Source organism: Hylobates moloch, unplaced genomic scaffold (assembly GCF_009828535.3).
Source record: "Hylobates moloch isolate HMO894 unplaced genomic scaffold, HMol_V3 SCAFFOLD_4, whole genome shotgun sequence".
In the NCBI taxonomy this organism is placed as follows: domain Eukaryota; kingdom Metazoa; phylum Chordata; class Mammalia; order Primates; family Hylobatidae; genus Hylobates; species Hylobates moloch.
The window spans coordinates 932,525-951,673 of record NW_026652279.1 but is presented as its reverse complement, the minus strand read 5'-3'; the positions used below and the strand labels follow the sequence as shown (position 1 = coordinate 951,673).

The 19,149-nt window shown below is 39.0% G+C and overlaps 1 protein-coding gene and 1 long non-coding RNA gene across 8 annotated transcripts in view; one reads left to right on the top strand and one right to left on the bottom strand.

Annotated features, from left to right (window-relative positions):
• The window catches only part of CFAP20DC (CFAP20 domain containing), a 303,292-nt gene that overhangs the window by 147,402 nt on the left and 136,741 nt on the right, over nucleotides 1-19,149 (top strand). The window lies entirely within an intron of this gene.
• LOC116466609 (uncharacterized) overlaps nucleotides 1-19,149 on the bottom strand; it is a 188,914-nt gene that overhangs the window by 114,377 nt on the left and 55,388 nt on the right. The gene's annotated exons all lie outside the window — the stretch shown is intronic.

Sequence of the window (19,149 nt, the reverse complement as noted above, 5' to 3'; positions counted from 1 at the left end):
ACAGCTAATGTATGCTGGGCTTAATACTTAGGTGATGAGTTGATAGATGCAACCAACCACCATGGCACATGTTTACCTATGTAACAAACCTGCACATCCTGCGCATGTACCCCAGAACTTAAAATTAAATTAAACTTAATTTAATTTAAAACAAGAAAGTAATGTCTTTAAGAAAAAAAAGCAAAGGGATTTCTAGAATTAAGCCCAAAAGAATTCAAAGGATGACTCTTGGACAGCACATCTGTAGGCAGACTGTCCAGAGTTTAGCAGAAAAATGGAAACTTTCAGGAGAAAAGTCTTCAGGAAAAAAAATGTATCTGATAGAGTATGATGTGTTTGAACATGAAGAATAAAATTGATTGTGATGTTGTAGTGCTAATGGAGGATTTAGAAAGAATTAATGTTAGAAATGTAGAAAACCTACAACAAAACAAAGCAGTTATCAACATCAAGGAAAACAAAAAGTTGTACAAGAGAAGAAATATCATAATATATCATGTAGCTCAGATGTGCACAACGTTTTTTTTAAGTAGACTTTATTTTTTTAGCAGTTGTAGGCTCATAGCAAAATGATGCGGACAGTACAGTTTTCATCATGTCCCTTGTCCCCACACACATGCAGCCTTCCCCAGTGAACATGCATAACAGAATGGTACATATGTTACAACTTATGAACCTACATTGAGACATCATTATCATCCAAAGTCTATAGTTTACATTAGAATTCATTCTTGGTACTATACGCTCTTTGGGTTCTTGCAGATAGGTAAAGACCTGTGTCTAGTACTATAGTATCATACAGAATAGGTTCACTGCCCTAAAGGTCTTCTGTGCTCCAGCGATTTCTTTCTTTCTTCCCCTAACCCCTGGCAACCACTCATTTTTTTAAATTGTCTTCCTAATTTTCCTTCTCCAGAATGTCATTGTTCAAAGTATATAGTATGTAGCCTTTTCAGATTGGCTTCTTTCACTTAGTAATATGCATTTAAGGTTCCTCCATGTCTGTTAATGCCATCATAGCTCAATTCTTTTTAGCACTGGATAATATTCCATTGTATACATGTACCACAGTTTATTCATCCATTCACCTATTGAAAGACATCTTCATTGCTTCCAGGCTTTTGCAATTATGAGTAAGTAAAACTGTTATAAACATTTTTGTGTGGATTTTTTTGTGGACACACTTTTCAGCTCATTTGGATATACCAAGGATTGTGATTGCTGGACTGTATAGTAACAGCATGTTTAGTTTTGTAAGAAACTTGCAAACTGTCTTCCAAAGTGGCTGTACCATATTGCATTTCCCCCAGCAGTGAATACGAGTTCCTGTTACTCCACATTCTTACTGGTGTTGTCACTGTTTTGGATATTTCACCATTCTAATATGTCTGTAGTATAAACTTTTTAGTATGATCTTAGTAATGTAAAACACTGAGTAAGAATTTATCCAAAAATTATGAAAAATCATATTAGAAGGATGAGAGAAGGGAAGGAAAACGGGGTGGTGGCTTAAGAATGGTGAATCCTCTTTCTTTCAAAATAGGAAGTCAGAGATATTATCCAAAACTGACAAGTGAAAAAATGTTAGTACAAGGCTACTATGTATAAGTATGGAAATAAACACTAGAAGATGTAGAAGATAAACTGAAAGGCTTGAAAATACTTGCCTCTGCATTGCAAGACTTTGGGATAAGGGAGGTGGAAGGGCAGCCTTAGGTGAAAGGTTAACAGTGATTTTTTTTTTATAATTTTATAGTACCACTGGAGCTTTTAAATAATATAGATGTATTATTTTATTTAAAAACTAATATTATTAAAAGTGAATGGATAATCCGTAAGGGAGTCTAAGAACGAGCATTGGTGTGATTTCTTTCAGGTATTTGGAAGGCCTGAAAAGAAATCTTATGAATGTAGCCTCTCAGATGGCCTGAAATGTTCTGAACAGACATGGGGAAGCACATTGTGGTTCAAGGTGCTGTGGTGTATAACCCCGTATTCCTTTCATCTTAGCTGCCAGTACTTCACCTTGTACGTGCTGTATCTTTATGCTTCAGCTTCCTCATCAGTAAAATGAGGATAATACTTATTCCTTGATTAGGTAAAATGCTATTATCATATTTCCAGTGCAAACACAAAGTGTGTAAACCAAGTACATCTTAGAAAAGTTAAGTTGGTATTGTAGAGCCTAAGACATGGCGTAATGTTCCCACACAGTCCTCCATTGCTGTGATCCTGCACCAACTTTGTGGGTCTGTGTGAGTTCTGAACATCTCTGAGCTTTGCTTTCTCATTGATTGCTATAAGGTTATTGTAGAGATCCAATCAAATACAAAAATAGATGTGCATAAATGATAATGCAGTGTGCAGATGTTAAACATTTATCTGTCTTCTATTCATCAGACGCCGGGATGATGCAGCCCCTGCTTCCCTGCTCAGGGTCTGGCAAGGAAGCTTACATGTAATAGTGTGTTAAATCCCAGTGGTAACTTCACGAATGAGCTTACTTGGCAGTAAGACGAGAGTCTGGGGCACTTGCCCCTTACTTGAGAGAGCCATTTGGTGAGGCGCTTGGATTTCACAGACCTGTCGAGTTAAGAAAAACTTGACTACCATAGGTTGCCGACATATGAATTTGTCAAATCAGAAGATTAAAACACACAAACAAGAAAAACTACAGTTATTCTGATTGTTTCATTAAATGAAAGGACATTTACACAGACACACACACATACACACACACACACACACACACACACGAGGCACAAAGTAGGAAGGTCTTAATTTAGGAATGGAGGCTGACATTTTCACCATAGACTAGTGAAAATGACTTCCTGGATCAGTATCTGTCCAAAGCCACTGTTTGGGAGATACTGACCTAAGAAATTAACTTTCCAAACTGCATCTCGTTTTTTGTTTTTGTTTTTGAGAGGATCTCACTCTGTTGCCCAGGCTGTAGTGCAGTGGCGTGATCATGGCTCACTGCAGCGGCGTGATCATGGCTCACTGCAGCCTCAGCCTCCCTGGGTTCAAGCTATCCTCCTGCCTCAGCCTCCTGGTGAGCTGGGACTACAGGTGTGTGCCACCTGCCTAGCTAATTTTTTTCTATTTTGAGTAGAGACAGGGCATCACTATGTTCCCTAGGCTGGTCTTGAACTCCTGGACTCAAGTGATCCCGCCTTGGCCTCCCAAAGTGCTGGAATTACAGATGTGAGCCCCTGCACCTAGCCCTATACTGCGTCTTGAAGGAAAAGTATTAATAATTATTTTCCAAACAATGAAAATAGGACAATGAGTAGAAAAAGCATTTCAGGCAGAGGAAAGGGCATATATGTATAAAGCCATGGCATCATGAAAGGATCTCATATGCTCAAGGAACAAGTTCAGTATGGTGGCACGGTAGAAGGTATAATACAATATTGCAACACTAGACTGCATATTTGGGATGACATAAAGATGTAGAGCTCAGTTCCTGTCCTGTGAGTTCTATGCGTAATTATAGACATTAGAAAAGTTAATACAAGAGTTCATTATGAAGACAATTACACATAAAAGGACAAAGGATAATATAGTATAGGACAAATTGAGTGTCCTTGGTCAAGGAGGTGGGCAGTAGAAGTGATGCAATGATTGTGATAATAATCATGGTAGTGGAGATGGTGATGATGATGATTGTGGTGATGATTACAGCATTACTTCCTGATGTGACCTAGGCAGAGTTCTAAACACTTATAGATATGAACTTACTTAGTGTTCATAAGAACTCTGTGAGATGAATGTTGCTATTATCCCCATTTTATATGTAGGAAAACTGAGGCATGGAAAGGTCAAGTAAGGTGCACAATGTCACACAATTCTTCAGTAGTACAGCCTGGACTTGAACCTTGCAGCAGGGTTCCAGAGCTTATATTCCTAATTATTTCAGTTTACTGCTTCTCATGTGCTGGTAGAAGAGAGACAAATTTAAAAAGGAAAGATACAAGAGATGCCATGGAGTAAGAATGCCAAGATTCGGTGACTGGCTGTGTTGAGGGTATCTATATTGCAATAAGTAACAGATATCTTTTGTCTTTATTCTGCAAAGACTGATTAGTCTGTGTTGAGAACTTTTTCATAGGAAACTTTTTAACCTATTTCTTAAATTCCACACTGGGATTTGATTTAAAAGTACTGTATTAAGTGCTTACTTGAGCTCAGTACTTTATTGTCCTTGGATTATTTAAACTGCCATCATTTCAGTCTAGAACTTCTTAAACTCACCCAAGCTAAGAGATTTTGCCTGATTCCTTTCTATTCTCTCTTTACACAGTGGGATATAACAGAAAGTGAATTTTTTGGAGCGTTGCATCAAGCAATTAATCAGTTTTCACTTTTCCAGAGGAATGACTTTTGCTGGACAAGTAGTAAAGCATACTGATTCAATTTACTTTGTTACTTTTATGGCTCCTGAGGAGACATGAGCTGGCATTTTTAGGCATTTCTATGACTGAATTATTGATTAACTCATATCATTCTGTGTTTAAGATAAAAACCAGAATGCATATTTAGATAGATAAGAGAAAGAGGAGAAAAACAAGGGGAGTAGAACAAACAATGATAATATCTGTGTAGATTGTTAAGTAAAAGGAAGACAGAGGAGAGAAATGAGAAAAGAGAAGATCAAGTGATGATCCATGAAGCAAGATATGCTACACCAGTGATGATGATACAGGTTTCCTTACTCCCCAGTTCAGGTCTCTTTCTCAAATATTCTGTGCGCTGTGTTCTCTGTATTCTGTGTTCAGAAATGTGAGAAGAGAAAAATTAAGGTATGATTTTAGACTAAGAGCCCCTGGAAGGCATAGACCCTGTATTTTCATGTTTTTGTCTCTAGCAAATGACCTGGTACTGGTAACTTATCATAAATGTTTGATTAATTAATGAATTAAAGATTGACTGTTTATTTAACTATTCATCCATTCACTGTCTCTGTTCAATAAACCTTTATAGAGTGTCAAGCAATGTGAAGAAAATTTATTCCTTCAAAAGCCACGGAGAATCTAGAAACACTGACATCTAGCCTTAATAGACTCACTGAACAGGAAGGGGCCTTAGAGATGCTCTAATCCAATGTCTTAAGTAGACAAATAAGGAAAAGAAGCCCCATGGAAGTGAGGCGTTTTGTGCTGCAGTCACACAAGATGGAATTCAAGACCTCAACAGTGCACAAGTTTACCTTCACCAATAATCAGAATGATTTTGTGGTTTTAGTATTTATTATTAGTTGTAATAATATTTGGTATTCTTATGTTGGGTGTTTCCTCACCTCTATTTTCATCTCCAAATCAGGTGAATGCACATCATACCCAAATCTCATTAGCTTAAGGCTCTATTTCTATACCTTCCTGTAGTGGAGATGAACTCAAAATGCCCTTTCCTAGCAAATCACCTCAGGACAAGATAGGGGGTATGGTCTTAGTATAACAGAGATGCCCAGAAGCCAATAGTAGAACCCACAAAAATGGGGCTGAGGCTGAGATGACTAAACTGACAAGTAGGCTTCAGAAGGTGGTTAATAACAAACTTCACTGAGCAAAAAGAGCATGTTGTAACCCAATGCAAAGAAGCTAAGAATCATGATAAAACAATACAGGAGCTGATAGCCAAAATAGCCAGTTTAAAGAAGAACATAACTGAACTGATGGAGCTGAAAAACACAACATGAGAACTTCACAATGCAATCACAGGTATCAATAGCAGGCCAGTTACAGTGGCTCACACCTATAATCTCAGCACTTTGGGAGGCCAAAGCATGTGGCTTGAGCTCAGGAGTTTCAGACCAGACTGGCCAACATGGTGAAACCCTGTCTCTACTAAAAATACAAAAATTAGCCAGGCATGGTGATGCACTTATGTAGTTCCAGTTACTTGGGAGGCTAAGGCAGGAGAATCGCTTGAACCTGGGAGGCAGAGGTTGCCATGAGATGAGATCACACCACTGCACTGTAGCCTGGGTGACAGAGTGAGACACTATCTCACAAAAAAAAAAAAAAAAAAAGTATCAGTAACAGAATAGACCAAGTGGAGGAAAGAATCTCAGAGCTTGAAGACTATCTTTCCAAAATAAGAAAGGCAGACAAGAATAGAGAAAAAAAGGAATGAACAAAACCTCTGAGAAATATGGGGATTATGGAAAGAGACTGAACTTACAACTGACTGAGGTACCTGAAAGAGACAGGGAGATGGAACCAAGTTGGAAAACATACTTCAGGATAGCATCCAGGAGAACTTCCCCAACCTAGTAAGCCAGGCCAACATTCAAATTCAGGAAATGCAGACAACCCCAATAAGATACTCCATGAGACAATCAATGCCAAGGCACATAATCATCAGATTCTCCAAAGTCAAAATGAAAGAGAAAATGTTAAGGGCAGCCAGAGGGCAAGGCCAATTCCCCTACAAAGGGAAGCCCATCAGACTAGCAGCAGACCTCCCAGCAGAAACCCTACAAGCCAGAAGTGATTGGGGAACAAATTCAACATCCTTAAGAAAAGAATTTCCCCGCCGGGCACGGTGGCTCACGCTTGTAATCCCAGCACTTTGGGAGGCCGAAGCGGGCGGATCACGAGGTCAGGAGATCAAGACCACAGTGAAATCCCGTCTCTACTAAAAATACAAAAAAATTAGCCGGGCGTGGTGACAGGCGCCTGTAGTCCCAGCTACTCGGAGAGGCTGAGGCAGGAGAATGGCGTGAACCTGGGAGGCAGAGCTTGCAGTGAGCCGAGATTGCACCACTGCACTCCAGCCTGGGTGACAGAGCGAGACTCCATCTCAAAAAAAAAAAAAAAAAAAAAAGAATTTCCCCAGTCCAGAATTTCATATCTGGCCAAACTAACCTTCATAAGTGAAAAGAAATAAGATACTTTTCAGACAAGCAAATGCTGAGGGAATTCATCACCACGAAGCCTGCCTTGCAAGCACTTCTGAAGGAAGCACTAAATATGGAAGGAAATACCATTACCAGCCACTACAAAAACACACTGAAGTACAGTGTATCTGAAGTACACAGCCCAGTGACACTGAAGCAACCACATAAACAAATCTGCAAAATAACCAGCTATCATCATGATGACAGGATCAAATTCCCACGTAACAATACTAACCTTAAATGTAAATGGGCTTAGTGTCCCAATTAAAAGACACAATCACAAGCTGGATAATGAGCCAAGATTCATGGTATGCTGCCTTCAAGAGACCCATCTCATGTGCAAAGACACATACATAGGCTTAAAATAAAAGAATGGAGGAAAATTTACCAAGCAAATGGAAAACAGAAAAAAGCAGGGGTTACAATCCTCATTTCTGACAAAACAGACTTTAAACCAACAAATATCAAAAAAGACAAAGAAGGGCATTATGTAGTGGTAAAGGGTTCAATTCAAGAATTGCTAACTGTCCTAAATATATATGCACCCAATACAGGAGCATGCAGATTCATAAAGCAGGTTCTTAGAGACTTTCAAAGAGACTTAGACTCCCATACAATAATAATGGGAGACTTTAACACCCTGCTGACAATATTAGACAGATCATCAAAGCAAAATATTCACAAAGATATTTAGGACCTGAACCCAGCTCTGGATCAAGTGGACCTGATAGATATCTACAGAACTCTCCACCCAAAAACAACAGAATATACATTCTTCTCATCCCCACATGACACTCACTCTAAAATTGATCACATAAATCCTCAGCAAATGCAAAAGAATTGAAATCGTAACAGTCCCTCAGACAACAGCACAGCCAAATTAGAACTCAAGATTAAGAAATTCACTCAAAACTACACAAGTACATGGAAATTGAACAACCGGCTCCTGAGTTACTCTTGGGTAAATAATGGGATTAAGGCAGAAATCAAGAAGTTTTTTGAAACTAATGAGAACAAAGAGACAATGTAGCAGAATTTCTGGGATGCAGCTAAAGCACTGTTAAGAGGGAAATTTATAACACTAAATGCCCACATCAAAAAGCTAGAAAGATCACAAGTTAACAAGCTAAATCACAATGAAAAGAACTAGAGAAACAAGAGCAAACAAACCCCAAAGCTAGCAGGAGACAAGAAATAACCAAGATCAGAGCTGAAATGAAGGAGATAGCGACACAAAATACCTTTCAAAAAATCAATGAGTCAAGGAGCTGATTTCTTGAAAAAAATTAATAAAGTAGATAGACCACTAGCTAGAGTAATAAAGATGAAAAGACAAATGAATCAAATAAAGTTGAGCAGAAATGATAACCACTGACCACACAGAATTGCAAACAACCATCAGAGAATAGTGTAAACAACTCTATGCACAAAAACTAGAAAATCCAGTAGAAATGGATAAATTCATGGACCCATACACCCTCCCAAGAGTGAACCAGGAAGAAATTGAGTCCCTGAACAGACCAATAACAAGTTCTGAAATTGAAGCAGTGATACGGTTTGGCTGTGTCCCCACCCACATCTCATCTTGAATTCCCACATGTTGTGGGAGGGACCTGGTAGGAGGTAACTGAATCATGGGGACAGGTCGTTCTTGTGCTTTTCTTGTAATAGTGAATAAGTCTCACAAGATCTGATGGTTTTAAAAAGGGGAGTTTCCCTAGACAAACTCTTTTTGCCTGCTGCCATCCATGTAAGATGTGCTTGCTCCTCCTTGCCTTTCACCATGATTTTGAGGCCTCCCCAGCCATGTAGAACTGTGAGTTCCCCATTAAGCCTCTTCTTTTGTAAATTGCCCAGTCTCGGGTGTGTCTTCATCCGTAGCATGAAAACGGCCTAATACAGTAAGTTGGTACCAATAGAGTTGGGGCACTGCTGAAAAGATACCTGAAAATGTGGAAACAACTTTGGAACTAACAGGAGTGCCCAGAAGAAGAAAGGAAAATGTGGGAAAGTTTAGAACTTCCTAAAGACTTGTTGAAAGGCTAGTGTGTGTTGTCCTCCCTCCATGTGTCTGTGTGTTCTCATCATTCAGCTCCCACTTATGAGAGCATGCAGTATTTGGTTTTCTGTTCCTGCATTAGTTTGCTGAGGATAATGGCTTCCAGCTCCATGTCCCTGCAAAGGACATGATCTCGTTCCATGTCATTGCTATTGCGAATAGTGCTGCAGTGAACATATGCGTGCATGTATCCTTATACTGGAATTATTTATAGTCCTTTGGGTATATACCTAGTAATGGGATTGCTGGGTCAAATGATATTTCTGCCTCTAGTTCTTTGAGGAATCTGCAAGTGCACAGAAGTCAAGAATTGAGGTTTGGGAACCTCCACCTTGATTTCAGAGGACATGTGGAAACGCCTGGATGCCCAGGCACAAGTTTGTTACAGGGGCAGGGCCCTCATGACAACCTCAGTTAGGGCAGTGCAGAAGGGAAATATGGGATTGGAGCCACCACACAGACTCCCTACTGGGGCACCACCTAGTGGAGCTGTAAGAAGAAGGCCGCCATCCTCCAAACCCCAGAATGGTAGATCCACCGACGGCTTGCACTGTGCGCCTGGAAAACCCACAGACACTCAACGCCAGCCACATGGAACTCTGAGTTCTCCATTAAACCTCTTTCTTTTATAAATTGCCCAGTCTCAGGTATGTCTTTATCAGTAGCATGAAAACAGACTAATGCAAGCTCTAATAAACAGCCTACCAGCCAAAAAAGAAAGCCCAGGAACAGATGGATTCCACCAGAGGTACAAAAAGGAGCTGGTACCATTTCTAATAAAACTATTCCAAACAATTGAAAAGGAGGGACTCCTCCCTAACTCGTTCTGTGAGGCCATCATCCTGATACCAAAACCTGGCAAATATACGACAAAAAAAGAAAACTTAAGGCCAATATCCTTGATGAACATTGATGCAAAAATCTTCACAAAAATATTGGCAAACCAAATCCAGCAGCTTATCAAAAAGCTTGTCCACCACAATCAAGTTGTCCATATTGCTATCAGCATTTTGGTTAAAGTCTCAGAGAAACCTTTAGAACTAGTAGTTCTAGATGGACTTAATGGTTAGTCTTTATTTTAAAATAATCAACCAATGTTTTTTAAAAAATATTTCTCCTTTTATTGCAAGTTTTATACTGCTCACAGTTTCCCTCAAAGAATAATCCAGTAAGTGGTGAAACAGTTCTAGGTGCAAAGGGAGAGTAGATATAGAGAAAGGAAAGATGTTGGATGATGCAGATTGGATTTGAGCCTTTTAATGTGAAATCTGATCTGCATGTCAACCATGTTTCTTTAAGATTCAGATTGCAGTTTTGTGATAGTCCCTGCCTTGTTGTATCTTCCATAAAAGCTTAGGAATTTACGGTTACTAGAGATTTGCTGTCTGTCTCTTGTTAGTTGTAAATTCAAGTTTTGTATTCATACATTTCAAATTTTGTATGCCATTGTATCCTTGTACTTGTCACACAAGCCCGGTAAGCTAAAGTTTTCATGATTCTCGTCATAGGGTTCAGAAGACAGCATTTTATTTCAGGTTTTTATTGGCCTCCAGAATTCTCTTCATCTTCTAATTTAAAAAATCTTCATTTATTAATATTGGCATCGATGTGGAAATTATCTTTTTCTATCTCAAAGGAGTTTTGAAGTATATGTCAAGTATATCTGAAGTTAGGTAAATATTTACTATTTTGAGAGTTCATTTGCTCAGTTACTTTATATAGATTTTCTAAATGTTAATGACAAAGAATGGATGGACAAAACATCTGAAAACTAATATTTGTAAATCTAGTGCATTTGTAATGACTACAGCGTTAGGACATTTAGAAATCATTGCATTGCTGATGAGTATTTAAGTTTTTAGTTAGATGACTGATTTTCCTTTTGCATATTAGGACATTAGGATCTAATTAGAAAAATGTCATGGCTAGGATGCACAGAAACCTCTTCTATTTGCTTTTATAAATTGTGAGAAATGTACATAAGGAAGTTTTTTGGGGGATGATTGGTTGAATTTTCCTGACTACATACATTCACAGATATACACACAAAATTTCTCCACTACATTCTAAAAACAGAGACTTTACTCATAAAAATCAAACATATATAGAAATTATTGTGAAGAATAAAATTAAAAACTATGCTTGAGCTAACCACCTAAAGTTAGTTTCATTTGGTATATTTCCTTTCAGTCTTTTTTGCCATTCACACTTTTTTCTTTTTCTTTTTCTTTTTCTTTTTTTTAAGACAGGGTCTTTCTCCATCTCCCAGCCTGAAGTGCAGTTGTGCAATCATAGCTCACTGTAGCTCCACCACCCAGGCTCAAGTGATTCTCTCACCTCAGCTTCCTGGGTGGCTGGGACTATGCCCAGCTAATTTTTTTTTTTTTTTTTAAGAGATATGGGGTATGGCTGTGTTACCCAGGCTGGTCTTGAACTTGGGCCTGAAATCCTTCCATGTCAGCCTCCCAAAGTGCTGGGATTACACGCTTGAGCCACCATACCCAACCCATTCATACATTTTATAAATTTATTTTCTATGGTTGAGATAGAGTTTTTTGTATCTATCTTTTTCATTTAACTTCTTATCTCAAGCCTTTCCCATATCATGAAGACATCTTCATAAATTCAATTTATTGTGGCTCTTTACTGTCTCATCCCATGAAACACTGTTATGTACTTAACACTCCTCAAGTGCTGGAAATTTAAGTTGTTTATTTTTCAGAAATTATAAACACTTATTTGCATAGATCTTTGAGTTTCTAATTTTTTTAATTTTAGAATAGATTCATAAAATGAAATTACTGAGTAAAATGGTATGAACATTTTTAAGGCTTTGGTACACATAGTAAAGTCTTTCTAGGATATTAATACTAATTTATATTCCCACTTGCTACAAATGACAAGGCTTAATATATTTACTATAAAAGAGGTCATATAAGTAAATAGGAAAAGTGTACTAATAGTAAAATGACTTGCAAACATGAACAGAAAATTTGCTAAAAAGAAAATTACAGAGAGACATCTGCACTCCCATGTTTATTGCAGCACTATTCATAATAGCTGAGATATAGAATCAACATAGGTGTCCAACAACAAATGAATGAATAAAGAAAATGTGGTATACACACACCATGGAATACTATTCAGCCATAAAAAATGAAATCCTGTCATTTGCAGCAACACGGATAGAACTGGACATTATGTTAAGTGAAATAAGCCAGAAACAGAAAGTTAAATGCCATGTGTTCTCACTCATGTGGAAGCTTTAAAAAGTTGATCTCGGGGTGGAGCCAAGATGGCCAAATAGGAACAGCTCCAGTCTACAGCTCCCAGCATGAGCTACGCAGAAGACAGGTGATTTCTGCATTTCCATCTGAGGTACTGGGTTCATCTCACTAGGGAGTGCCAAACAGTGGGGGCAGGACAGTGGGTGCAGTGCACCATGCGTGAGCTGAAGCACGGCGAGGCATTGCCTCACTCGGGAAGCGCAAGGGATCAGGGAGTTCCTTTTCCTAGTCAAAGAAAGGGGTGACAGACGGCACCTGGAAAATCGGGTCACTCCCACCCTAATACTGCGCTTTTCCAACGGGCTTGGAAAACGGGCACACAAGGAGATTGTGTCCCACACCTGGCTCGGAGGGTCCTACGCCAACGCCCACAGAGTCTCACTGATTGCTAGCACAGCACTCTAAGATCAAACTGCAAGGCGGCAGCAAGGCTGGGGGAGGGGCACCCGCCATTGCCCAGGCTTGCTTAGGTAAACAAAGCAGCCAGGAAGCTCGAACTGGGTGGAGCCCACCACAGCTCAAGGAGACCTGCCTGCCTCTGTAGGCTCCACCTCTGGGGGCAGGGCACAGACAAACAAAAAGTCAGCAGTAACCTCTGCAGACTTAAATATCCCTGTCTGACAGCTTTGAAGAGAGTAGTGGTTCTCCCAGCACGCAGCTGGAGATCTGAGAACAGGCAGACTGCCTCCTAAAGTGGGACCCTGACCCCCGAGCAGCCTAACTAGGAGACACCCCCCAGTAAGGACAGACTGACACCTCACTCGGCTGGCTACTCCTCTGAGACAAAACTTCCAGAGGAACAATCAGACAGCTGAATTTGCGGTTCACGAAAATCCGCTGTTCTGCAGTCACCGCTGCTGACACCCAGCCAAACAGCGTCAGGAGTGGACCTCTAGCAAACTCCAACAGACCTGCAGCTGAGGGTCCTGTCTGTTAGAAGGAAAACTAACAAACAGAAAGGACACCCACACCAAAAACTCATCTGTACATCACCATCATCAAAGACAAAAAGTAGAAAAAACTACAAAGATGGGGAGAAAATAGAGCAGAAAAACTGGCAACTCTAAAAAGCAGAGCGCCTCTCCTCCTCCAAAGGAACGCAGTTCCTCACCAGCAACAGAACAAAGCTGGACAGAGAATGACTTTGACGAGTTGAGAGAAGAAGACTTCAGACAATCAAACTACTCTGAGCTACAGGAGGAAATTCAAACCAATGGCAAAGAAGTTAAAACTTTGAAAAAAATTAGATGAATTTAATTTTTATTTTATTTAACTAAAATAACCAATGCAGAGAAGTGCTTAAAGGAGCTGATGGAGCTGAAAGCCAAGTTTCCAGAACTACGTGAAGACTGCAGAAGCCTCAGTAGCCGATGCAATCAACTGGAAGAAAGGGTATCAGTGATGGAAGATGAAATGAATGAAATGAAGCAAGAAGGGAAGTTTAGAGAAAAAAGAATAAAAAGAAATGAACAAAGCCTCCAAGAAATATGGGACTATGTGAAAAGACCAAACCTACATCTGATTGGTGTACCTGAAAGTGACGGGGAGAATGGAACCAAGTTGGAAAATACTCTGCAGGATATTATCCAGGAGAACTTCCCCAATCTAGCAAGGCAGGCCAACATTCAGATTCAGGAAATACAGAGAATGCCACAAAGATACTCCTCGAGAAGAGCAACTCCAACACACATAATTGTCAGATTCACCAAAGTTGAAATGAAGGAAAAAATGTTAAGGGCGGCCAGAGAGAAAGGTCGGGTTACCCACAAAGGGAAGCCCATCAGACTAACAGCTGATCTCTCGGCAGAAACTCTACAAGCCAGAAGAGAGTGGGGGCCAATATTCAACATTCTTAAAGAAAAGAAGTTTCAACCCAGAATTTCATATCCAGCCAAGCTAAGCTTCATAAGTGAAGGAGAAATAAAATACTTTACAGACAAGCAAATGCTGAGTGATTTTATCACCACCAGGCCTGCCCTAAAAGAGCTCCTGAAGGAAGCACTAAACATGGAAAGGAACAACCAGTACCAGCCACTGCAAAAACATGCCAAATTGTAAAGACCATCGAGGCTAGGAAGAATCTGCATCAACTAATGAGCAAAATAACCAGCTAACATCATGACAGACTCAAACTCACACATAACCATATTAACTTTAAATGTAAATGGGCTAAATGCTCCAATTAAAAGACACAGACTGGCAAATTGGATAAGGAGTCAAGACCCATCAGTGTGCTGTATTCAGGAAACCCATCTCACATGCACAGATGCACACAGACTCAAAATAAAGGGATGGAGGAAGATCTGTTAAGCAAATGGAAAACAAAAAAAGGCAGGGGTTCCAATCCTAGTCTCTGATAAAATAGACTTTAAACCAACAAAGATCAAAAGAGACAAAGAAGGCCATTACATAATGGTAAAGGGATCAATTCAACAAGAAGAGCTAACTATCCTAAATATATATGCACCCAATACAGGAGCACCCAGATTCATAAAGCAAGTCCTGAGTGACCTACAAAGAGAATTAGACTCCAACACAATAATAATGGGAGATTTTAACACCCTACTGTCAATATTAGACAGATCAACAAGACAGAAAGTTAACATGGATACCCAGGAATTGAACTCAGCTCTGCACCAAGCGGACCTAATAGACATCTACAGAATTCTCCACCCCAAATCAACAGAATATACATTTTTTTCAGCATCACATCACACCTATTCCAAAATTAACCACATAGTTGAAAGTAAAGCTCTCCTCAGCAAATGTAAAAGAACAGAAATTATAACAAACTGTCTCTCAGACCACAGTGCAATCAAACTAGAACTCAGGATTAAGAAACTCACTCAAAACCACTCGACTACATGGAAACTGAACAACCTGCTCCTGAATGACTACTGGGTACATAACAAAATGAAGGCAGAAATAAAGATGTTCTTTGAAACCAACGAGAACAAAGACACAACATACCAGAATCTCTGGGACACATTCAAAGCAGTGTGTAGAGGGAAATTTATAGCACTAAATGCCCACAAGAGAAAGCAGGAAAGATCGACACCCTAACATCACAATTAAAAGAGCTAGAAAAGCAAGAGCAAACACATTCAAAAGCTAGCAGAAGGCAAGAAATAACTAAAATCAGAGCAGAACTGAAGGAAATAGAGACACAAAAAACCCTTCAAAAAGTTAATGAATCCAGGAGCTGGTTTTTTTAAAAGATCAACAAAATTGATAGACCGCTAGCAAGACTAATAAACAAGAAAAGAGAGAAGAATCAAATAGACACAATAAAAAATGATAAAGGGGATATCACCACCGATCCCACAGAAATACAATCTACCACCAGAGAATACTACAAACACCTCTACACAAATAAACTAGAAAATCTAGAAGAAATGGATAACTTCCTCGACAAATAACACCCTCCCAAGACTAAACCAGGAAGAAGTTGAATCTCTGAATGGACCAATAACAGGCTCTGAAATTGTGGCAATAATCAATAGCTTACCAACCAAAAAGAGTCCAGGACCTGATGGATTCACAGCCGAATTCTACCAGAGGTACAAGGAGGAACTGGTACCATTCCTTCTGAAACTATTCCAAACAATAGAAAAAGAGGGAATCCTCCCTAACACATTTTATGAGGCCAGCATCATCCTGATACCAAAGCCTGGCAGAGACATGACCAAAAAAGAGAATTTCAGACCAATATCCTTGATGAACATTGATGCAAAAATCCTCAATAAAATACTGGAAAACCAAATCCAGCAGCACATCAATAAGCTTATCCACCATGATCAAGTGGGCTTCATCCCTGGGATGCAAGGCTGGTTCAACATACGCAAATCAATAAATGTAATCCAGCATATAAACAGAACCAAAGACAAAAACCACATGATTATCTCAATAGATGCAGAAAAGGCCTTTGACAAAATTCAACAACCCTTCATGCTAAAAACTCTCAATAAATTAGGTATTGATGGGACGTATCTCAAAATAATAAGAGCTATCTACGACAAACCCACAGCCAATATCATACTGAATGGGCAAAAACTGGAAGCATTCCCTTTAAAAACGGGCACAAGACAGGGATGCCCTCTCTCACCACTCCTATTCAACATAGTGTTGGAAGTTCTGGCCAGGGCAATGAGGCAGGAGAAAGAAATAAAGAGTATTCAGTTAGGAAAAGAGGAAGTCAAATTGTCCCTGTTTGCAGATGACATGATTGTATATCTAGAAAACCCTATTGTCTCAGCCCAAAATCTCCTCAAGCTGATAAGCAACTTCAGCAAAGCCTCAGGATACAAAATCAATGTACAAAAATCACAAGTATTCTTGTACACCAATCACAGACAAACAGAGAGCCAAATCATGAGTGAACTCCCATTCACAATTGCTTCAAAGAGAATAAAATACCTAGGAATCCAACTTACAAGGGATGTGAAGGACCTCTTCAAGGAGAACTACAAACCGCTGCTCAATGAAATAAAAGAGGATATAAACAAATGGAAGAACATTCCATGCTCATGGGTTGGAAGAATCAATATCGTGAAAATGGCCATACTGCCCAAGGTAATTTATAGATTCAATGCCATCCCCATCAAGCTACCAATGACTTTCTTCACAGAATTGGAAAAAACTACTTTAAAGTTCATATGGAACCAAAAAAGAGCCCGCATCGCCAAGTCAATCCTAAGCCAAAAGAACAAAGCTGGAGGCATCATGCTACCTGACTTCAAACTATACTGTAAGGCTACAGTAACCAAAACAGCATGGTACTGGTACCACAACAGAGACATAGATCAATGGAACAGAACAGAGCCCTCAGAAATAATGCCACATATCTACAACTATCTGATCTTTGACAAACCTGACAAAAACAAGGAATGGGGAAAGGATTCCCTGTTTAATAAATGGTGCTGGGAAAACTGGCTAGCCATATGTAGAAAGCTGAAACTGGATCCCTTCCTTACACCTTATACAAAAATTAATTCAAGATGGATTAAAGACTTAAATGCTAGACCTAAAACCATAAAAACCCTACAAGAAAACCTAGGCATTACCATTCAGGACCTAGGCATGGGCAAGGACTTCATGTCTAAAACAGCAAAAGCAATGGCAACAAAAGCCAAAATTGACAAGTGGGATCTAATTAAACTAAAGAGCTTCTGCACAGCAAAAGAAACTACCATCAGAGTGAACAGGCAACCTACAAAATGGGAGAAAATTTTGGCAACCTACTCATCTGACAAAGGGCTAATATCCAGAATCTACAATGAACTCAAACAAATTTACAAGGAAAAAAAAACAACCCCATCAAAAAGTGGGCAAAGGACATGAACAGACACTTTTCAAAAGAAGACATTTATGCAGCCAAAAAACACATGAAAAAATGCTCATCATCACTGGCCGTCAGAGAAATGCAAATGAAAACCACAATGAGATACCATCTCACACCAGTTAGAATGGCGATCATTAAAAAGTCAGGAAACAACAGGTGCTGGAGAGGATGTGGAGAAATAGGAGCACTTTTACACTGTTGGTGGGACTGTAAACTAGTTCAACCATTGTGGAAGTCAGTGTGGCGATTTCTCAGGGATCTAGAACTAGAAATACCATTTGACCCAGCCATCCCATTACTGGGTATATACCCAAAGGACTATAAATCATGCTGCTATAAAGACACATGCACACGTATGTTTATTGTGGCACTATTCACAATAGCAAAGACTTGGAACCAACCCAAATGTCCAACAACAATAGACTGGATTAAGAAAATGTGGCACATATACACCATGGAATACTATGCAGCCATAAAAAATGATGAGTTCTTGTCCTTTGTAGGTACATGGATGAAACTGGAAACCATCATTCTCAGCAAACTATCGCAAGGACAAAAAACCAAACACCGCATATTCTCACTCACAGGTGGGAATTGAACAATGAGAACACATGGACACAGGAAGGGGAACATCACACTCTGGGGACTGTTGTGGGTTGGGGGGAGGGGGAAGGGAGGAGGGACAGCATTAGGAGATATACCTAATGCTAAATAACGAGTTAATGGGTGCAGCACACCAACATGGCACATGTATACATATGTAACAAACCCACACATTGTACACATGACCCTAAAACTTAAAGTATAATAATAATATAAAAAAAAAGTTGATCTCTTAGAAGTAAAAAGAAGTACAGAGGATACTAGATGCTGGGAATGGTAGGGGGAAGGGAGGGGTAGGGAAAGATTTATTAAAGAATACAAATATATGGCTAGATAAGAGGAATACCACTGTAAGAGGACTATAGTTAACAATAATATGTTATATACTTTCAAATAGGTAGGAAGATATTGACTGTATCCACCAAAAAGGAATGATAAATGTTTGAGATGATGCATATGCTCATTACCCTGATCTGTTCACCATGTATTATGTGTATCTAAACATCACTATGAATATGTACAACTCCTATTTGTCAATTAAAAAACAATTTTAAGAGAAAATTAATATATCCATATAAATATATATGAATGAAATTAAAATAAAATATCATTGTAAGTATAATAAGCTATTATTTTGAAAATATTAAAAGGTAAGATGTTAACAGAGGAAGCTGGGTAAAGGGTAAGAAGAAACTCTGAACTTTTTTTTAACTTTTCTAAAAGTCTAAAATTATTTCAAATAAAAAGTTAAAAAATTAATTTACCCATATAATGGCTGTGGGTGCTTAGGTTATTCAATATCTTTGTACTTATTGATCTCATATAAATAAGCTGATGTACTCCCAGAAATCTTAAATGGCACATACCTAACTAGTTCTCTCAAGTCACACCTCTAGTATTGAAAAGAAAATATGGAATATTTCCAATGCATGCTCTTATTTATTGTATAGTTCTC